The 20,079-nt window shown below is 42.9% G+C and overlaps 1 protein-coding gene across 7 annotated transcripts in view; it reads right to left on the reverse strand.

Moving 5' to 3' along the window:
- LOC121045392 (cadherin-8) overlaps nt 1-5,690 on the reverse strand; it is a 367,139-nt gene extending 361,449 nt beyond the window's left edge. The window contains exons 1-2 of one of the 7 annotated variants that reach the window (XM_040498191.1): nt 5,305-5,690; nt 4,470-4,740 (exon numbers count right to left, since the gene is read on the reverse strand). The gene's annotated coding sequence lies outside the window, so the exon portion shown is untranslated. Of the gene's footprint in view, nt 1-2,986; nt 3,255-3,490; nt 3,618-4,469; nt 4,946-5,304 lie in introns of those variants that run through there. The other 6 variants (XM_040498196.1, XM_040498192.1, XM_040498197.1 and 3 more) reach the window with 6 other exon arrangements.
- Nucleotides 5,691-20,079: the final 14,389 nt, after the last annotated feature.

Raw genomic sequence — 20,079 nt, forward strand, 5'->3', positions numbered from 1 at the left:
TTAAGTACAAGCGTTATTCTTTTATGATATTTTCCAAAAACAGACAGAAAACCGCATCTATTTCAACTATTAATAAAACTTAAAAACAAGACTTCTAAAGGCAAGAAGGTAGATGATATTTATTATAAGGAAAAGCATATGACATTTAAAACTCGGGAAATAAAAGCTTGGGACATGATAGAAAAAGGAAACAGTACTGGTCCTGGTGCTTTGCCATGAAGTAACTCTGGAGACTTAGCTACAGGCAGCATATGGGAGCAGCAGCTGAATGGCATCCCTTGAACTTATATCCTTTCTGACCTTTCGAAGTTGCCAGGTTCAACTAATTTTCTCCTCATGGTTATATCTGAAGCAGGTTCCAGAGGCAAGAACCAACGGCTCAGCAGAAATAGATTGCTCATCGCAACTTTCTATGGGAATTAAATGAGAAAAGCCTAATCGCTCTTTGGTTAATTAAGCCCCACTAATTCAGATGACAGCCTTATTCCATCAAAATAATATTTTATTTCACAAATACACATCTGTGGGATTCTGGAGAAAAAAAATTCCAGCACTGCAAAAAGATATTAAAAAAAAAAAAAAAAAGACTGGTCAATATACAAATTCAGGAAGCCAGGGTGGGGGGGTACAAATCAAACCATCCAAGGCAGATGAAATGGCAAAGGGAACATGATAAAAATCCTCATACTTGAACCAATACATAAGTTAGTTATCTGGGCACATTTTGAAGTTTTCTACAAGTAAATTTTGTGTATGTGGGTACCACACCTAATACAGAGCAACCAGGACTGGCCAGGGTTGAATTCTTACACTCTGCAGGTGGTGTTTAATACACCAAAGTTAGGAGCCTTTTCCTAAACTAAAAAGCAAAATATGATCATTTCAGCTGTGAGTGCAACAGTGCTGAAAACAACGGGGGAAGAAAACTTCATCTTTTTCCTGCTTCTCCAAGTAACTTTTTAGGCAATATAAAATGACTGACACCACTATCCACAGCATCACTGAGCACGCTACTTCCAAAACAAAGTCTTGAGACTTTAGACTGCATCTATAATTAAAAGGCTACTCTGATCATGCTTGCTCCTTGATTTGTCAACACAAAACTTGGCTGATAAACCAGAAAAGTGTGGTTGGAAATATAAATTGAATATCATTTTACCCCTGAAAAGCTTCTGGCTTTGCATGGAAATCTTGCTCAGATTGGAATGTTGATAAAGCTGTGAGGTGTGCCACCTTGAGTAGAAAAATAAAGATTTTTTTTTTCTTAAAGCATTAATTTACTTATAATATGGCTTTCTGGACAGTTGGTAAGTATGGATTCTAACATCTGGATGATTGTTCCTTTCTCCTCACTAACGAACAATGAAAGGAAACTGGAAAGCAAAACCTTTAAGTACAACTTCTTGAATAGAATCATCATACCCTGATTCTTTGGAGTTCCCATGCTTTGCTCCAAAATCCGATGCTCCCAGCTAACCAGCATCCTAAGACCTTAAATCTGTGCACAGTGTACACGGAAATGTTGTATCACGAATATGCTCATACAACAGCCTTTACAAATGCCTTCTCACGTGGTCTATTCCAGCCTGCTGAGCATGTTTTATGGGCTGTTTGTTTTTACATTGATCATACCACCATTGGCTACTTAAGTGTGTTCAGTGCTAAACTAAGGGGCTGCCTTAGATGAATTCAGTCTGGACCAGAGTTCTACACAATACCCAAATAAAGTTATTTTCAGGTTAAAGACCTCCTATCCTTTAGAGAGAATATCCTTTAGAGCAGCAAATGCTGCTGCTATTCTAGGGAAGGCTGCTATAAAATTGCTCTTCAGTGAAATTCTGAGCACCTTCAAGAACTCAAAAATGCATCCTGCGCAGCAAAAATGCAGCCAATAAATGTTGAGTCTTGCATGTAGAGATTTACCTATCAAGAATCTCAAGAGTTTTGGGAATCTGGGGATTTTAAAGCTGGAGTGATTCTTAACAGTAATAATAACTAGAAATACAAGGTCTAGGTTGCAGGGGAGAAAGATTCAAAGTTTAAGTGACAGCATTACAGCACAAATTTTGGAGAACGTTAGCCAGCATCTCTAAAATATATAGCCCATTCGTGATGGACATGGGATACCTTGACACTCATTTGGGTGGCAAGGGGAACAAACAATGAGGAAGACGAATGCCACTCAGCAGCCCTGAATGAAGCAATCCCAGAGTTGCTGGGAAAGCTCTTCTCTGTTTTCGGAGATTTTTCTCAACTCCAAGCCCTGGACTCCAAGAGTCCAGAAAAAAAAAAAAAAATCTATCAAAGGGGATGGTTTAAAATGCTGCAACTGCTCCAGCATGAAATGAGTATGTGATGGGGAGCTTCCAATCTGCTAAAGAATTATAGAATATTATTAGTGTTATTATTTAATAAGAGGGTTAATCCTTGAATTTCTTTCAGCCACAGAGCTCAGGGAAGTGGAAAACATGTCTGGACAGGATGATTATGGAGAACTCCCTTTGAGGGGAGAAAAATGCAGCCCTTAGAGAACATCCTTCAAAGGTATCAGGCCTGTCTGTAAAAGAATCTCTCTCCCTTGCTCTTTGTTACACACACACACACACACACACACACACACACCCAGATAAAATCCCTGCAAAACTGGACACCGCTGATGAAAGGCAACAGCCGGGCAGAAATTTCAGTTGTGTTTAGCCTAAAAGACGGGGCTCATTTTGCATGCAGTCAAGTACAGCGGCGAGGTTGGATGAATGGAAAATTCACTCTCGAATCTTACATAAATATCTCTTTCCCACATAGTTTTCCAGTTGAAAAGCTCCCATAATGAAGCAGAGGTGACAGCCCAGGGAGCGTTGTTAACCATTGAGACGGCTGTCAGGAGAACTGTAGGGCGGATAGGCGCTTCACAACCGCCCCAACCCACCCGGGTCCCTCCTACCCGCTCCGCAATGGTACCCGACCCGAGAGGGCAGTGCTGGCGTACCTTCTCCGAAGCCCCCTCCTTCCCATTGTCAGCCCGCAAGCTGCGTGAAGCCAGGTGAAACCCAGCAGCCGGCTGATCTGATTAGCAGCTCCGGCGCGCTAAGGGATTGTCGGATCGTGCCTCTTCAAGAGGAAACTCTTGTGGAATCTTCAGGAAAGGGTGGTAAAGTTGCAAGGACCTTTCCTGCCTCCCGCTGCCTCGGCTACAAGCCCCGTTCTCTAACTGGAGCTGAAGTGAGCAGCTGACAGCCTGATTTGCCATGACGGACTGATGCTGTGCGTTCGCAACAATAAACAATTCATGTTGTTTGATTTCCAAGATTTAGCAACCCAAGCAAACAGCTGCCATCTCGGCTCGCGGAGGCCAACGGCTGGCCCTTGACGAGCGGCCGGCTCAGTGCCTGCGGGGAAGGGTCAACGGTAACAAAACTTTGAGGTTCCTGCCACATTGTGTGGGGAGAGCTTTGGTCTGGGAGAGAAGGGAAGCGGAGAGAACTGCGGATACCTGTTGGCATCAGCAGGTGTTCGGCGTCCCCCAGCCCTGGCTGGAACCCGGTAGGAGGGGAGGAAGTCCCTTAAGAACCTGTTACGCGCTGGCAGAAGCCAGGCGAGAGCCCTCTAGGCCGGCGAGCAAGGCGGCCCGCCCCCCGAGTGTCGGCGGATGGGGAGCAGGGAGAAGGCACAAAGCGCAGCCGCCTGCCCTGCCGGGCGATGGGGAGAGGGTTCGGAGTCCTCGGCTCGGGGGGCCTCTGTGAGAGCGGGCTCGCCGAGGACAGTGCCTCTGGGCGTCCTGCCGGGGTTCGGTACAGGGGCTTGGCCGCTGCAGAGCCGCGGGGCGGCCCGAGAGCCAGCAAGTTTGCAGCGGGCACCACGCCTCGTAGGCTGGAGCAGCCACTTGTAGGAAAGCCCTGCGCCGGGGCGGGGGGCTCTCCGCTGCTGGGTCGCGGCCCGCGGCCCCAAGGCAGGGGTTTCCCTCCCTGTCCCCGGCGGGGGGGGGGGGGGGGAAGAGGTAGCAAAGGGGCAGCCCCGATCCCTGCTCCTTCTTTCCTCTCGGGCTCGCACCCTCCTCACCCCCGCCGCGGGTGTTGCCCATTCTCCGCACGGACCCCGCAGTGAAGGCGCGCGGCTGCAGCGTCGCCTGCCTGCCGGCCTGGCGAGGCGGCGAAATCGCCAGGCGACCGCGGAGATGGAGACTGGCAGGAAGACTAAAGGGGCACAGGCTGCTTGCTACTCCCCAGGACCTACTGTCACAACAGTTTGCCAAATCGTCAGAGCCCTGAGGTGGCCCCGTCGGCTGTGCGCATCATGAAAGACGCAGCTCAGCCCCAAGCCTGGGCTAGGAACCCGCGTCCACCATCTGCGGGGGAGGGTGGGGGGAGGAGACGGGCAAGGTGTCCGAAGGGGGATAGGGATTCTTAAAGGAAACGGTCCTTTCGGGGTCCTCGGGGCTTGGAGGGAAAAGGGGACAGGGGGAGAGCACTTACTCTTGACGAGCTCGGCGCTGGCGAATTTCAAGCTTCCTGGTTCACACACGGCTGCAGGGACTCTGGGTCGGCTCCCGAGGGCGGCGAGCACCGAGAGGTTCCCGCGCGCAGGGCAGGCGCCTCCGGATTCCGTTCATGCCTCTCGGAGCTGCGGGGCTCGCCGTGGAGACGCGGGGCGGGCGCGCCGAGTCCGGGTGTCCGCAGCCCAAAGTGCAGCGAGCGGGCGGGTGCGCGGCACCGTCCGTGCCCAGACCGGCGCCGGCGGAAGGGACTCGGGGAAGCAAGGAGATTCCGAATAAATCCACGAATTCCGGGCTGAGCGCTCTGGCGTGCGAGCCCGCCTGCCTGCCAAATGTAACTGTGAAGTGATGTGGAAAAGTGAGCCGGGTGCCTCCCCTGACGGATCTCATTGGGCAGAGCGCAGAGGCAGGTCTACCACTTGGAAATTCATGTAAGCAGTCCCCCTCCCCACCCCCTCCCTGCCTTCCCCCTCGGCTGTGGCGCGCTCGCTCGCTCGCTCTTGCCTCTCCAAGTGGGCGCCCAACTTTTCGCTCCTGGCTCCCGAGCACGCCCCGCGCGTCTTCGCAGCCAGAACCCCGGCTGAAGATGCGCCCTTCCGTGCGGAGCGCGCAGCCCACGGAAGGCCAGCCTCCCGGAGAAGGGGGCCGGCGGAGGATCAAGGCAGGCGGAGGCGGTTCCCGCGAGCTTCCTCGGTCGGCTCTCACCTGCGCCCTGGGGCCAGCGTGGTCTTGAAAAGCGTCTCAACGACCCACAGCTGTTCTCCGTGGGCGGAAGAGGACGCGGCAGGGCCGAGGGGTGCGCGTGGGCGGCTTACCTCGCAATTCCGAGAGCCTCTTGCGACAGAGTGGGGTGCTTGTCAGACCGCTACCTACGACTCAGACGCTACAGCTCGGAGGCAGGCGGTGTGTCGCGGTCTTGTGGGTGGAGCACATTCCTAGCATCCCCCTGCCTCTACTCCTTCAGGGAGATGGGATCGGGGCGGGCACCGGGGCAGCCGGCAGGGGCGCGCAGTAAGTAGGCACGAAAAGAACAGCAGAACTTGCGTGGGAAATCCAGGGGGAGATTGCCCTCTCTTGTCAGTGACCCTTGGCCTCCAGATCTACTCGCAGACACCATTTTTGCAGCTCCTTTACCTCCGCCAAGAGATGCCCTGGCTGTGGCCCGTTCAGCTGCTCTGATGGACGCCGTGCAGGTCCTGAGAAACGTCCCCCCCCCCCCCGCCCTGGGGTAGAGCCAGTACAGATAAATTAAGAGATCCAGGCTTGTTTTCTTCTCACTTCCAAGGCTAACACATAGAAATATTGAGCCACCGTGATCATCTTTTGGTACAATCAGTGAAACGTAAGATGCACTAATCCTTACTTTTTTGATTAACTTCCCTCCACAGGCCACCCTGATTTGGTCCATGCCCTGTGCACCAGAGGGGAGTTCTCAGGAAGGGTTTTACCATCTGGGGGTCACAGCCGAAACAGAAGGGGGAAAGGGCGCAGACAACCAGACACAAGGTCTGTAGAGCTTGTACTGACTGTCGCAAATTAACGAGACACAGTGAGCAGAATGAGAAAATAGGCACAATATGCTTGTAATGTTTTATGCAGATTTGACATTTGTGTGTGTGTGTGTGTGTCCCATTATGAAATGTTTAAAAGAATACAGCCTATAGGTCTAATATCTGTTTCACATTCTAGCTTCTAACGGGCAAAAAACTTAGTGAATTATTTCAGACACGGAGAGGTGAGGAGAACCAGGAGGTATCTCCCCTCTGCCCCCACCCGCCCCCAAACACACACACACACACACACACACACACACACACACACACACACACACACAAGACAGTACATAGTAACGGTTCCTTCTTTTCTCAGACTGGGTAAGCTTGCAGGGTATTCAGGAGTTGGCTAATTCTATCTAGGAAAAAGGAACAGAAGTCACACCTCAATCAAATCATAACTCCTGCTAGACCAGGAAGCAAGTCCCAAGTGGACAAAGAAATACACGATATTTGGGTCGTGCTTAATTTTCAGACATTCATTTTCAGTTTGAACACATGCTCTGCTCCTTTCCTGGGGGTACTTTTCTTAAATCTATGAGAACCACAGAAAAAGTTTTGTGTTACTGAAGGCTGCGAATCGTCACAAGTAACAAACTCCTCTCAAAAGAAAGCCAGAATGGTAGAATTCGACAACATCCCCAAATCTCATTTTCTTAAAGGGAAACAACAACAGCAACTCTTTTGACAAAGGGAAGAGAGTCAGGATCCAATGGCTTTGGATGCCATGGTTAGGGATGCGTTGTTTTGACTCACCTCTACGTGTACTCTCAGAGCAGTTACATGCATTGTCTTCATTGAATTTTGGCAACTAGAATTCAAGGTAGCCCTCTCTCCATGTGCTAATCTCTGCTCAAAGCACTGCAGTAGGAATTTCCTACTAATTTTCTCCTAATTCTTAGGAGAGGTCTGGGTGATTAAGCAGTGTGAAAGAGGATTAGGATAATGTGAAAAAGCCCTATAAGGATATTTCTAAAATAATCAGGGTTGCTGAAAGACAAGGCATTTGCCTCTTTAACAATTCCACCCACACTTAATAGGATGCAGTGTAATGTCACAATGGTGAGAGCCTAACTCCTTAAGAAAGTGTTTTCTTTGCAACATCCTCTCCAGGGTTACAGCCTTCCAGCTTCCAGTCCACAGGAAGAGGACTGTGCTACATGGGCTTTTCAGAATGGCGACTGAAATTGCCTGTGCGGTGGAGCCTTGCAGGGGAAGAAGGGTGAGGGATTATCTGATAGGGCTGAAGTAGAATCAGAGAAGAGCTGGGGGCTGGGGAGATGCCTTCAAAATAACCTTGGCTGACTGAGTTGCAGACTGGGATGAGGCCGGGTGTCTCCAGCCTGGGTTTCTGTGACAGGCAGAGGAGGACTCTACTGCAGTTGAATGACATGGAAAGAAACTCTATGTTTCTTTTTCACTACAGGTAGATCTTGTGCTGTAATTTGGACTAAAGGAGACACTAAACCAAGTGACTGGTTAGTTGGATAGTGAAGAACCCGCTGGCTTATAGGAAGCAGAGCCCTGGCAGGAGGTGGGAGAGATAGGGACACTCCACTTTGTCCCACTGGAGCAGGAAATGGCAGAATGGAACATAGCTACTATTTGCTGCATCAAAATGTAAACTTTTCTTCTTCTCATTCTCCGGTACACAATTAAAAACTAAAATAATATAAAAGCAAACATTAAAAAACATGTGTTTACCACAGTATAATGGTGAGAACTTTCAGGTTTCTTGGCTTGCTTTTAAATTTAGATCAATTAATGAATTTGTGGACTTTCTCCTAAAGGAGGGGTTGAGAAGTGTGGATTCGGTGAATGAAAATATTTCACGATGTAATTCCTGCCCAGGGTATTTTATTTTATTTTATTTTATTTTTTATTAATTTTTTTAAGATTTTATTTTTAAGTAATCGCTACACCCAACATGGGGCTCAAATTTACAACCCCAAGATCAAGAGTCTCATACTCCACAGACTGAGCCAGCCAGGTGCCCCCTGCCTGGGATATTTTAAACATAATATTTTAAGTAAAAACTTTAAGACTCTGAAATATGAAGAAGGCCAAAACGTAAGTGTAATACCAATTAGCATATAATACTTTCCAGGAATGCAGAGTACTTTTCCCAGATTTCATGTTATGAAATCGTGATGCAGAAATCTCAAAACCACCATGTCCTTTTTTTTTTGAGGGGGTGGGGGTTGTAATAAGTAATATATAACAACTGTAGCATTAGGCAGAAGAGACTTTGAAATTTGATTGAATTTCCAATATTGGAGCGTATATCATGAGAAGGCAAAAAATTAGGAAGGGATTTTAAGAAGTTTGTAAATGTTAGGTACATTTAGGAAAGATTTCTTTAAGAGTTTGTTTTAAATCAGCCTCTTTACTACAGTCATGAAAAGATGTAATGGGTAGTCAAATGAAGTGAATGTGAGCAATTACTGTGGTTCTCACACCGATCTCTGGTCCAGATTCTGCCTCCCCATCCCAGGAGGCTTGTTAGAAATGCAAATTCTCAGACCTTGAATCTGGGTGGGGCTTAGCAACCTGGGTTTTAGCAAATGCTCCAAGGGACTGTGTTGCTTGCTATATTTTGAGAACCACTGCCTTAGGCTATTCTTTTCTCAGGTGATATATATAAAGATGAGAAGAATAAAAATAAAGCAGTGCATTGTATGAATACTTATTGTTTTTGTCCTGGGATGTTCTAGGGCAGACTATTATCTTAACAAGTAAGGTAAAATAAAAAGAAAAGTGTATGCACACTAAATAATGGAATTACTTCACCAATGTTTATTACAGGTTTTGAAAAACTAGACTGATTTCTTTAGAAGTGGTGATGGATTCTTGGCGTAAAATCATCATTGAGCTTGTTATTCAGACTTGTGATGGTTACGTTTCTTGGCTGCTGGTTTTAGCTGTCCCTGAAATTAGGCCTGGATCTCTTAATATTGACTGTAATTACTAATCTTGAGCTTGCCATTATATTTTCAGTAAATGGAGGTGTAAACACTTTCTGAAAACCACATCTGTGCTGAGAGCGTTTTGGAGAAGGTTTTCAAAATGGCATTATCTCCTATCTTCCCAGGTGCTAGAAAAGAGATAAGCTCCAATTCAGCTTCTACACAGAAACTGGGGGTGAGGGGCCAGTTAGATAGATTTAAGGGGACTGGTACAAAGCTATCAAATAAGCCAGCCCGGATTTTGTAGATGATACACTTAGCATTTTTGGTTTGGTTTGACTGTGTTGTGTTTTTATTTTTGTTTTCTGGAACAGAGCGGCCACTAGATTAAGATGCCAGACCCTTCTTGTTAACGTGGAAGCCACGAAGGGGGGTGGCGGGGTGGGCAGTGAATCCACATTGTGTTTTTAAAAAAGAAGAAGAAAGAAAAGGAAAAGAACCCCCCCCCCCCACACACACACCGCATGAGGTAAAATTAGTTTGGTATATCAGATTGTATTTGGTATTAAAATATAATAGTTAAATTTAATCTTAAGACTGGTTTAGATCACTGTCATCTGCAATGTGCACACTAACACTAACGTATCACTACACATGTATGGGGGGGTTCAGTAGTAGGGGGTGGGGCAGTACATCAGCATCTCTTATTATGCCTAAAATGGAGCCTATAGTTCTGATTAGTTGTTATCAAGTTGGGTATTGGAAGAATGTTGTATTTACATTCGACAAAGGTTCCAAGAAGTTGAAAGGAAATTGCGTTTCTGAGAATCTGAACGCAGTCTCCTTATTAGTCCAAGCTGCATAGTGCTATCGAAGGGTTTTTTGTTTGTCTATTCGTTCATCAGAGCTCGACTGCCATGTAGAAAACAGAAAGCAGTGCTTTTAGGTTGCCGGCTCCTGTTTGCAAAGGCAACTGGTCCTGTCGGAGAGACGTCAAGACTTTTTTCCTTCTACCTCAAGTGCCCTCTAGCGTGCGATATCTGTGCAGGTTGCTATGTAGAAGGAGGTGGAAAGAAAAAAGAAAAAGAAATATCCTACCAATTGCTTCCCTAATTCCTGAATTGCCCTGCTTTTCCTTTTCTCCTTCCTCGAAGGGGTCATTTCTACCAAAGTGTTTGGCAAAACAAAAAAGGTGCTGTTGCTTTTGCGTGAAAAACAAATCACTCATTTACTAAACTGGGAAACAAATGCTAATCCTTTCTCAGGGGTCTCTTTTGAACATTCATCATAATTTTCCAGAAGTTTCACACACTGTAGTAATCAGGCAAATAAAAGAAGGTAAGTTGCTCCCTAGGAAGAAATTCCGTTTTGTTCCTAACTCACTGCAGCCCAGCTATAAGACATGTGATGCAAATTGATTAACCTCTCCGTGGGTTTTCGGTTTGTGTCTCCATAAAAGTGCATAATACTTCTTTCTTGCCTCAGGGGGGTGGTATGAGGCCTAATTGAGGTTTATAAAACAATTTCAGGTCCTCAGATACAATTTGATATACAGTTGAACCCGCCTTTCATCTCCCATCTACTAACAGGGTTTCACATTCTCTTTGGTCTCCAGAGGGAAACTGTGATCAGGATCTGTATTTCCATAAACATGTCGTTAAAACAACTCTATTGTAAATAGTGGATTTGCTCGAGAGACTTGGAATGGTAGGAAATGGGAAAGAATATCTGGGGAAGAAAAATGTACTTGCTTTTGCAAACATGCCTGCGTGTGAATAAATACAGGTAACTGGTAAGGCGAAATTCCTTCAAGACGTACATTTGGGTGTATCTCCCTAAATTTGAAAATAAGCTAACAAGAACAGAAGGTAATTTTACTCACCCAAACACCACCCACTAAACAGTCTCTGAGAGAGAAGAAGATACCTGTAAACAAACTTCTCCTCTGGCATCCATTCAGAGGGTAGAATATCTAAACACCTGTTATGTAACTCAGAGATGCATTTTTTAATAATATTATTATGCAGCATTGTGTTTTACCATTCCCCTTATAACGATGATACTTTAAAAAGTAATTAAAGAGGGAGGCGAGATAACATCATAACATGCCCATTCATTTCTTTACAGGCAATGTCTGTTTTATTATTAAGGCACTAAGAATGGAAAGGGCATGGTTGGTATCCTTTAAAGTATGGGGAAACTGAGGCTCAGAAAGTTAAATGATTTGCTTAAAGTTACACAATTAATGAGTTAAAGAGCACAATTTCAACCTAGGGTTTTCAACATTAAATACAGTTGAGTACTACCTCTCAGCATTAAAATACTAATAAGTAACTATCATCACCTACTTTTAAATAATGTATTACCTCTTTATGGCAGGGACCCACACATTGCAATACAAGAAGAACTAAACATTATGTGTTCCCAAACCAAATCAGAATCTTTAATTGCATGTGGTTTTGTAAATATAGATCCCAGATTCCATGGTTAACCAACTAAATCAGGCTTTCCAAGGAGAATGTGTATTGTTTTTAAAGTTTTATTCATTTAAGTAATCTCTATGCTCAACATAGGGCTCAACCTTACCACCCTGAGATCGAGAGCTGCAGGATCTGAGCCAGCCCAGCGCCCCAAGAATGTGTATTTTTTGAAAGCGAATAAGGCGATTCTGATTCAGCATAACAAACACCATTCTGAAGACCATTTGGAAAATAATGAAACCAAATGGCCTCCAAGGTGATGCTTACTCCTCAGTACTGGAGTCCACGGTTCAGGCACTCTTCTATTACTATTTAGATTTGTATAGCCCTTCATATATTTCCAAAAACAGCAGCTCTTTTATTTGATCCTTGCAACAATAATCTTATGAGGGGAGAAGATATATTATATCCTCAGTTTTATAGAGTTAACATGTTATCAGAACCAAAAGGGCCCTTTAGAGACTATCTAGTTCAAGTTATTCATTTTATAGGAAAAGAATGGGGTAAGGCTTTTGACTTCTGAGTCTAAGGTTATATAACTCGTTCTTGAGGGGAGGGAACCCCACAAGATCCTAAGTCCTTGTCATCAGGTCATAAGTCCTTGGTCATATGTCAGCTTGTCATTTATCTCTGTAAATATGATGCCCAAGCAAAAATCATTAAGCTAACCCTCAATAATCTTCAAGATATGAAGTTAGAAGACTGGGGGAAAAAATAGTTCAGGTACTTAGATCTAAATTAATGTAGTCCAGTAAAGTATTTTCATTTTCTGGTGAGATTACATTTACTCCCTTCACCTTGTATCTGCTCAGTCTAATAATGTGTTTTGTCTTGGTTGAATTATTTTAGTATCCTGGAGTTAAGCTCACTGATGCAGCCCCAGAGGCTCCTTCAAAGCAAAATTTGTGTGATGCAGATTTTTGGAGTAAGGATTGTTGGGGAATCAGAGAAAAACATCAACATAAGAAAAAAAATACATAAATGTGCTCTCATACATTCTGATGTATCCTCACAAAGTAACAACTCATTTCAAATGCAGGTGTACAAGACTGTTGCATTCTCCAAAAGCAGAGACAACAAATGCACATGACTTGCCAAAATGAAGGAGCCTATTAAATTTTTAGTCATTCTTTTTTGTTGTTGTAAATATAATGATATTCTGTCTTCCCCCAAACTATCTCATTGTGCCTGAGCACAGAACACCTTTATTTTTCACTGGGTTGTTTTCTCCTCCAAAATTACATAATGCATATAATCACTTTTCTGGAAGAGAAAGCAATAATAAATGGTATTAGGAGTTGTGATAAGTGTTCTTACATTGAGTGTTTAAAATCTTGCTGGGCACTCTAGGGATTGATGGACATATGTTGTGTCATTTACTCTCTACAATACCCTCCTAGTTTTTCAGATGATGAAAATGTGAAGGGAAATGTATTTTACTTCTCTAAATCCCAAGTGGCCCTGCTCATCTTTCCACTATCCTTTTATAGCACAATCTATTTGTCCTGTATGCACCAGCTAAACTAATTCTTTTTCCTTTGAAAATGCTAACTACCTTACTCCGGAGTTCGGAGGCATGAGGCCTGCAAGAAAGAGCCAGACATTTGGAGTCCTACGTCTCGTTTCAAAGGCTGGCTGAACACACTACTGGTTCTGTAAATTAGACCAGCTAACTGGTTAACTAGTTAGATAACCACTCTGAGGCTCTTGGGCCTCTGTGCATAAGCCTTTTTATGCTTTATGAAATGTTTAACTCATAGCGTTGTTCCATTAAAGGATGCAATGAAAGAAAAAAAAAGGGTATCTAGTTTTCAGTATATATGTTAGTTTCCTCTCAAGCAAACCCATCAACACCTACCTAAAAAAGATCAGATGGCCAGAAAACAGATCTTTCCAAGATCCCTACAGTGAGGCTACTCCTCTTAATTGTAAAATTCTGTCTTGTGGCTACACAGGGCATTCAGTCAGACCTCAATCAGCCCTTTAACTAGTACCATCCGCTGTTCTCCAACACATTCTCAGCTCCAGACAAACCAGCCTTTCATCTTCAAATCACTTTTTAAACAGTTTATACCTTGTTCATGCAATTGCATTCTTTCTTGAAGATTAAAATTTGGGGGGGGGTTTTGTTGTTGTTTTTTCTTTTATTTCACTTGGCCTTCCAAACCCCCTCCTACTTCTGTTAAGAAGAGTTGAAAGGCTGCTGATGTTTGAAAGAGGCCCACTTCAATCTCATGATCTGGTAAAGAAATATGGGTGCATATTTTGCATTTGATGACCTAAAGGAGAAATAATGGGATCTTGAGGCAAGAAAGGGCCCATGTTGTAATGGAAGGAGGGCTCTCCTAAATCTCTAGTGAAACAAGGTCAGTTTCTAATCAGGGGGGTGTTGAAATTTACAGACAGGTAAAATAGCCCACTAGGCTTCATACCAGTGTTCAGAACATTTTGTAGTTGAGTCCTTGGCCACATGAGGACTTCAGAGGAGAAGCACCCTGCAAACAGTGGGCCACGCCCATACCCATTTCTTCATTGCTGAACTCTGCTGGGGATTCTTCCTCAATCCAATTATCTGGAAGCCATGTACCTTAGAGACTAGAGCCTGAAGATCCTGATACATGGGAAGGTCTCAGGGAAGAGATCTGGACTCAAAAATGTCTGGGTCAGCCTAAGACGGTGTAGTTCCTTGGGGAACTTGCCTAGAACCTGAATTTGCATAGCGAGAACACTGTTCCTACATACATTGTACGTCTATTTGGAGATGCGTTCTTGTGGTGCTGCCACTAATTATAAAAGAGTTCAAGCTCCCCAGAGACACTCCTTGGATTTGCCACTAGGCTGGGCACCATACTCTGGGGATGCGGTTGGGATCAGCCTGTTGAACAGACCCTAAGCGTAGAGAGATGGCTTTCTTCCTCTCTTAGGATACTTTTCAATAAGTACTGGCCATCTTTTCTTTCTAGATGGCTCACAGATAGGAATTCTAGTCTTAAGTCTTCACTCATGTGCCCATTTATATACCTTTGTTCTTCCTGGCCCACACTCTCCTATCATTTTATGTTCATTTGTCTGGCCCCCTCACCAGATTAATTCTGAGCTCCTTCAAAGCAGAGACTCCACTATCCGTATCCGTGTATCCAAACCTAGCCCAAAGCCTGACACATAGTCAGTGTTCAGGTACTGCGTTATTCGAGATAACGAATAAAGGAATATGACTGCAAAGATAACTATGGTATTATTATCAACAGTTAGCTAGAAATAGACCCAGATTTGGAGTTAGAAAAATCAGATGGCTCAGCAGATTGGTGTGTGGGACTCAACAAGGATAACAGATTTCACTGGAAAAGAGAGAGGGAGAAAAAGGGATGGCAAAACAAAGTGAAAGGAAACAAAACCAGGAAACTCAATCTTTTAGAGCAGATATAGAACAGTGAAGATAGCAGACTAAGGCTGAATAACTGGGGGAAAAATTAATTCTTCCAACTGATAAAATTAAGAGTGAACATCAGGAAATAATTCAGATCCCTACTGGTGATTTGCATAATAGTAGTGGTAATACCAGTAGTAATAATGATTATAATGACATCAAGTATTCCTGAGAATCCACCTGCTCCTTAGTGCCTCATAATTTAGTACCTGGGTGTTTACAAAACAAGTTTCCATTAAGGAAGCTTGGGATGCCTTGGGCAGGTGCACTGTCTTTGTAGCTTCCGGACACACATCTCATCCCATCCCAAAGATAGCACTCTAAAATAGATTCCCAGACTGCTTTCTTCCTACAGAGCTAGGAGTTTGCTTGAAGACCACAGAAAAATATTTTTTCCATTTATCTTTGAATCCCCAGTAGCACAGAAGAGATGCTCTATAAATTTTTGTGGATTTATCATCTCAAATCTCTCCCCCAGCAAGCTGCAAGATAAAGAGACACTGTCCAGTATCCCCATTTTTCAGATGAGGAAACCAGAAATATGTAGTCAGAGTTGAAGTCAGGGAAACCAATCTGAGATCTTTAAACACATTGGCTTTTCTTATTAGGCCCTGCTATTGTCTAGAAATATTTCCAAGGTCACAATGCTTCTTAATTACTCCTTTTCTGTTTGGAATTCTGAGAAAGCATGTTCCCTTAGTATTCATATAAAGGACCAAACAAATCTCATGCCAAAATCACCACTTATGTTTTGCAAGAATCAAGGGCAAGGCTTTGCACTTTTGAGTCAGTGTGGAGTACCTAAAGCACCCTTGCAAATTCTGAAGAGATGGAAAACAGGAAAGATACTTTGCATCTGATGTAAAAATCCATGTGTATTCTGAGGGAAATGGAAACCATGCATTACTGATTAATTTACACTTAAATCAATGAAGTGTTTTGGAAAAGATATTTGATGTTCAAGAAGCCTTTTTAAAAGGACCTAATGGGACTTTAAAGCTGTTTTTGCCTTAAGAAGAGGAACTTATTTTTTTTCTCATGATCTTACACCCAAATGATGTGATTTCAAAGTCTCATTTGCTCTCAAAATCTTTCCACTTTGCCCTACACAGAGGTGGTTAACCTGTATTTTATTACATTACTAGTATTTTTTTTTCCCGTTTCTCTATTTATTTTGGCAGTGTAGCTTTCACTAGAACAGGCAGATAACCTTATGGAATCTGTCTGAATATTGGATGCAATTTCCTCAGAACTACAAACACCTCAGACTGTTCTAGCAAAAAATAAGGGGTGAATTACACAAGTTTAGGATTTCCATATGAAGGAAGGATATGTAAAGGGAGAAGACAGGGACTTGGAATAAATGGAGTCTTCATGCTTGTAGGAGAGAAGGAAAGATAGCATATATTGAGGGCTGATGGAATTAATTGAGCAATCAGTCCATATTGGTACTTACTGCTCAGAAATGCAGATGTTACCTCCATTTTTCATTTGCAAAATGTGAGACTCCAGAACGACTTGCACCTTTGGCTGTCCATCCCAGACTTGTTAGGAGACCCCAGCATTTCCGATGCTGCAGGTGGTACACCCCCGTGGTGATTCTCATGGGACACAGACGTGGAAAATAAATAACACTGAATCACATGGTGGGAGAGTTACTTGCTTTCCACTTCTCTTTCAACTGTCTCATTATGTCCAGAGGGAACACTTCAGTTCCCTGCCATTGCTGGCCTCTAACAAGCAAAATGCTGGCCTGAGGCTCAGAGCCCTAAGCAGACTCCGAGTGCCTTGTTAGAATGTAAGAACATTGTTTTGCCTTCATTTATTTTATTGTAAGTTTACCTTGTATTTATGGCAAGTGAAAATAATTTTCTTATTCTTAAGTGTAGATATAAAGTTTCCTTTCAAAACCAATGTTTACATTCTTAAAGAAGTGAGTTGATTAAAAAACTATATGACACAGATGGTGTACAGACATTAGAAAATAATGACACAGAACTACATAAATGACTGAAGCTTGAAGAAAAAAAAAACTGTATTAAATCAGCAGTCTTTCAAAGTACTATTATCAAGTAAATTGTCCTCTTAAACTTAGAAGTATACACATTTAAAGTACTATTCCTGAGCTTAAAGTTTTTATGCAATATCAAATGTTCCATATTTCTCTACTTTGATTTCCTATAAAATCGACTCTTAAAAATAAAAATGTCAGTTCTGAGACTTATAAGGAATGGGAACAGTATAACCTATTCCAATGGACACTGCAGAAATGCTTTTAGTCTTTAGGTACAAACAGTATTTTGTATTGTTGTATCTCTCTCTGTCTCCCCCTACTAATATTGTGAAACAATAATCATCGTCTTCGGTTAACATCCTCGCCATAGGTTGATAAAAATTCCCCTGTAATTTCTTTTTTCAGAAAAGACTGAAGTAAATAAATCAAATAAATCTTCCCAGTGTGCAGATTTGGAGCAGAGTGTGTGAAAACAAGAGAAAACTTACTTCCATTTTTTGTGCCTATTTTATTTGGTTTATCACCCAATTTCATTTGAGGAGACATTGTAGTCTTCTTCAATGAGAGCTTATTTTTATTTTTTTTCCTTGCCATTGTAAAGGGAAGTCAACATATTGCTCATAAAGTGTTAAAGTCTTTATGAACTGCTGATGGATATCAAGGAAATGCTCTAAGGATTAAGAGGTGAAATTGTGGCAAAATATCCACTTCCTCTAAATATCACCTTCAATAGCTTTATAGCAAATATTGCTGAAGAAAGAGAATATAAATCACTTACGTCCCCTAGGACTTAATACTGAAGTACCATTTATGTTTTCCTTTTGTTTGAATTACTGACTAGCACTCTACTGTGTGAAGGAGGAAGAAAAAAAAATAAAACACTTGACAAAGCAAAGTGGAGAGAAAAAAGACAAAAAAGCAGAAATTGAGAAAAATAGAAAAGAAAATACATAGTAAATACTGTCTGGTTCCCCTTTGATCCTTGAGTTTGCCTGGTGTAGCCAGATCCTTGGGGTTTGGGGTACTCCTATAGGATATTCACAATTTTAAACCACACACACACACACACACACACACACACACACACACACATCTCTTTTCAAGGTCAGATGCAAAATACACAAATCTAGAAAGCATTCTGGGAATGCACAAATATGGAGTCAGAAAATCTGGGACATATTCTGGGCTCTGTCATTCACTAGGTATAGGACCTTGAAAGAGTAAAACAGCTATTGCTTTTTTTTCCATATGTTTGTCTTTTAAAAATGATGTTCTGAGGGGCACCTAGGTGGCTCAGTCAGTTAAGTGTCTTGCTTCAACTCAGGTCATGATCTCACGTTTCCTAAGTTCGAGCCTCATGTCAGGCTCTTCTCTCCCTCTCTCTCTGCCCCTCCTTCATCCATGCTCTGTCTCTCAAAGATAAATAAACCTCAATAATAATAAAACCATTAAAATGATGTTCTTGTAATGATTACTTGATAAATTGTAAGAAGATCCTCCCCATTCTCTTTTCTATGTGCCCTGTGAATTTGGTCACGCTGATTAAGTCAGGCAGGACGAGACTACTAATTGATTATGGTGGTCTTATCAATGCCACTTTGACGTCTATATAGACTTTCTCCTTTTTATTCCACAGTCACCCTCCACTAGCCCTCATTTACCTCCCTGAACCTCAGGCTCTTCATCGGTAATGTGAGAGAAATAACTCTTGCTTCCTCTTTATTGGGTTATAGTAAAAATATAGTAATATGAAAGTTTTTGACAGAATGGTATTACACACACACACACACACACACACACACACACACCATGTTATGATCTTTGATGTTAATGTGTGAGATCAAAAGCAAGAAATGAAGTTGTAGAAATCCCCATTTTACTGAAATTTTAAGTCTGATGTGTTATCTGTGCTTTTCCATAATGACAAATAGAGAGGCCAGAGTCCACACTGTTATGTGTGGGGCCAAAATCTCCCTGATCAGCAGACACCCTTGTGAGTCCTGCCATTCCCTTTAAAAATTTCACCATGAACACTGGTCATTAATGGTAAGGCATTACATGAGTGCTTAGCAGAAGTAGTATTTAATGAACGCACTAGCAGTCAGTGTCTTAAGATAAAAATATGTTCACATATGAAAATGTCTACATGACTATGTGGTTTCATCAACATGCATTAATTCTCATGTTGTTACCCTGTTTAGTACCAGATGCAGATAACTCAGAGGTGAATGAGACAAGATGTTCTCAAAAGCTCAGCCAAGTGGCACAGACAGATGACACCAACACATGATCTTGGTACAATGACAGCTCTCTAGAGCTACAGCGCAATGGATTGATGGGAACAGTGAAAGGCTTAGGAATCAATGTATCCTTGGAAACGTCACTTAACCTCTCTGAAGATCCTTGTCACCTTCTAACCTTGGGAGCCACTTAACTCCTCTGATAAGTATTCAGGTGTGACTGGAGAGGAGGATACATGGAGGAGTGTAAGGTGAGAGTTAGAGGCTCACATGCTCCAAAAGTTAAATTCACCAGCTCAGAGGGCCTTATCTCAGTTTGACTGAGAAACTGAGCATTAATCTAGCAAACCTCTCTCATGTTTAAAAAGACCCAGCAGGTATAGATATATCACCTCTATGGTAGCCATGTAAAATATAGCCCTGGGAATTGAGTGGGTATAGACTGGGTTATGGGCAATGGGAAGCAGGAATACTGGTTAAAAAGTAACCACAATACTAACAAAACAATAGCAAATAGAAGATAGCATTGTTCCAAGAGTGCTTAACTCATTCACTGCCCATAAAACTCTACGATATAGGTAATCTTATTATCCATATTTCACAGAAGGAGGAGGTACAGAGATTAAGTAATTGCGCATGATCACACAGATAGTGTGCCTTCAGCAATCCTACCCTTAACTATTCTACCCTTATTCTACTGCAGTACTCCAGGCAAGAACATTGAAGGGATTGAACCAAGCTAAAGCACTGTAAAAATTTTCCTTTTATTTCACTGTACATTTTTTCATGCTTATTTACTTATTTTGAGAGAGAGAGAGAGAGAGAGAGAGAGCAAGCAAGGGAGGGCAGAGTGAAAGGGAGACAGAATCCCAAGCAGGCTCGTGAGCTGCAAGAACATGACCTCAGCCGAAATCAAGAGTTGGAGATTAAACCGAACGAGCTACCCAAGTGACCCACCCTACTGCACATT

This window comes from Herpailurus yagouaroundi, unplaced genomic scaffold, assembly GCF_014898765.1.
Source record: "Herpailurus yagouaroundi ecotype Mexico unplaced genomic scaffold, PumYag 190, whole genome shotgun sequence".
NCBI classification, from domain to species: domain Eukaryota; kingdom Metazoa; phylum Chordata; class Mammalia; order Carnivora; family Felidae; genus Herpailurus; species Herpailurus yagouaroundi.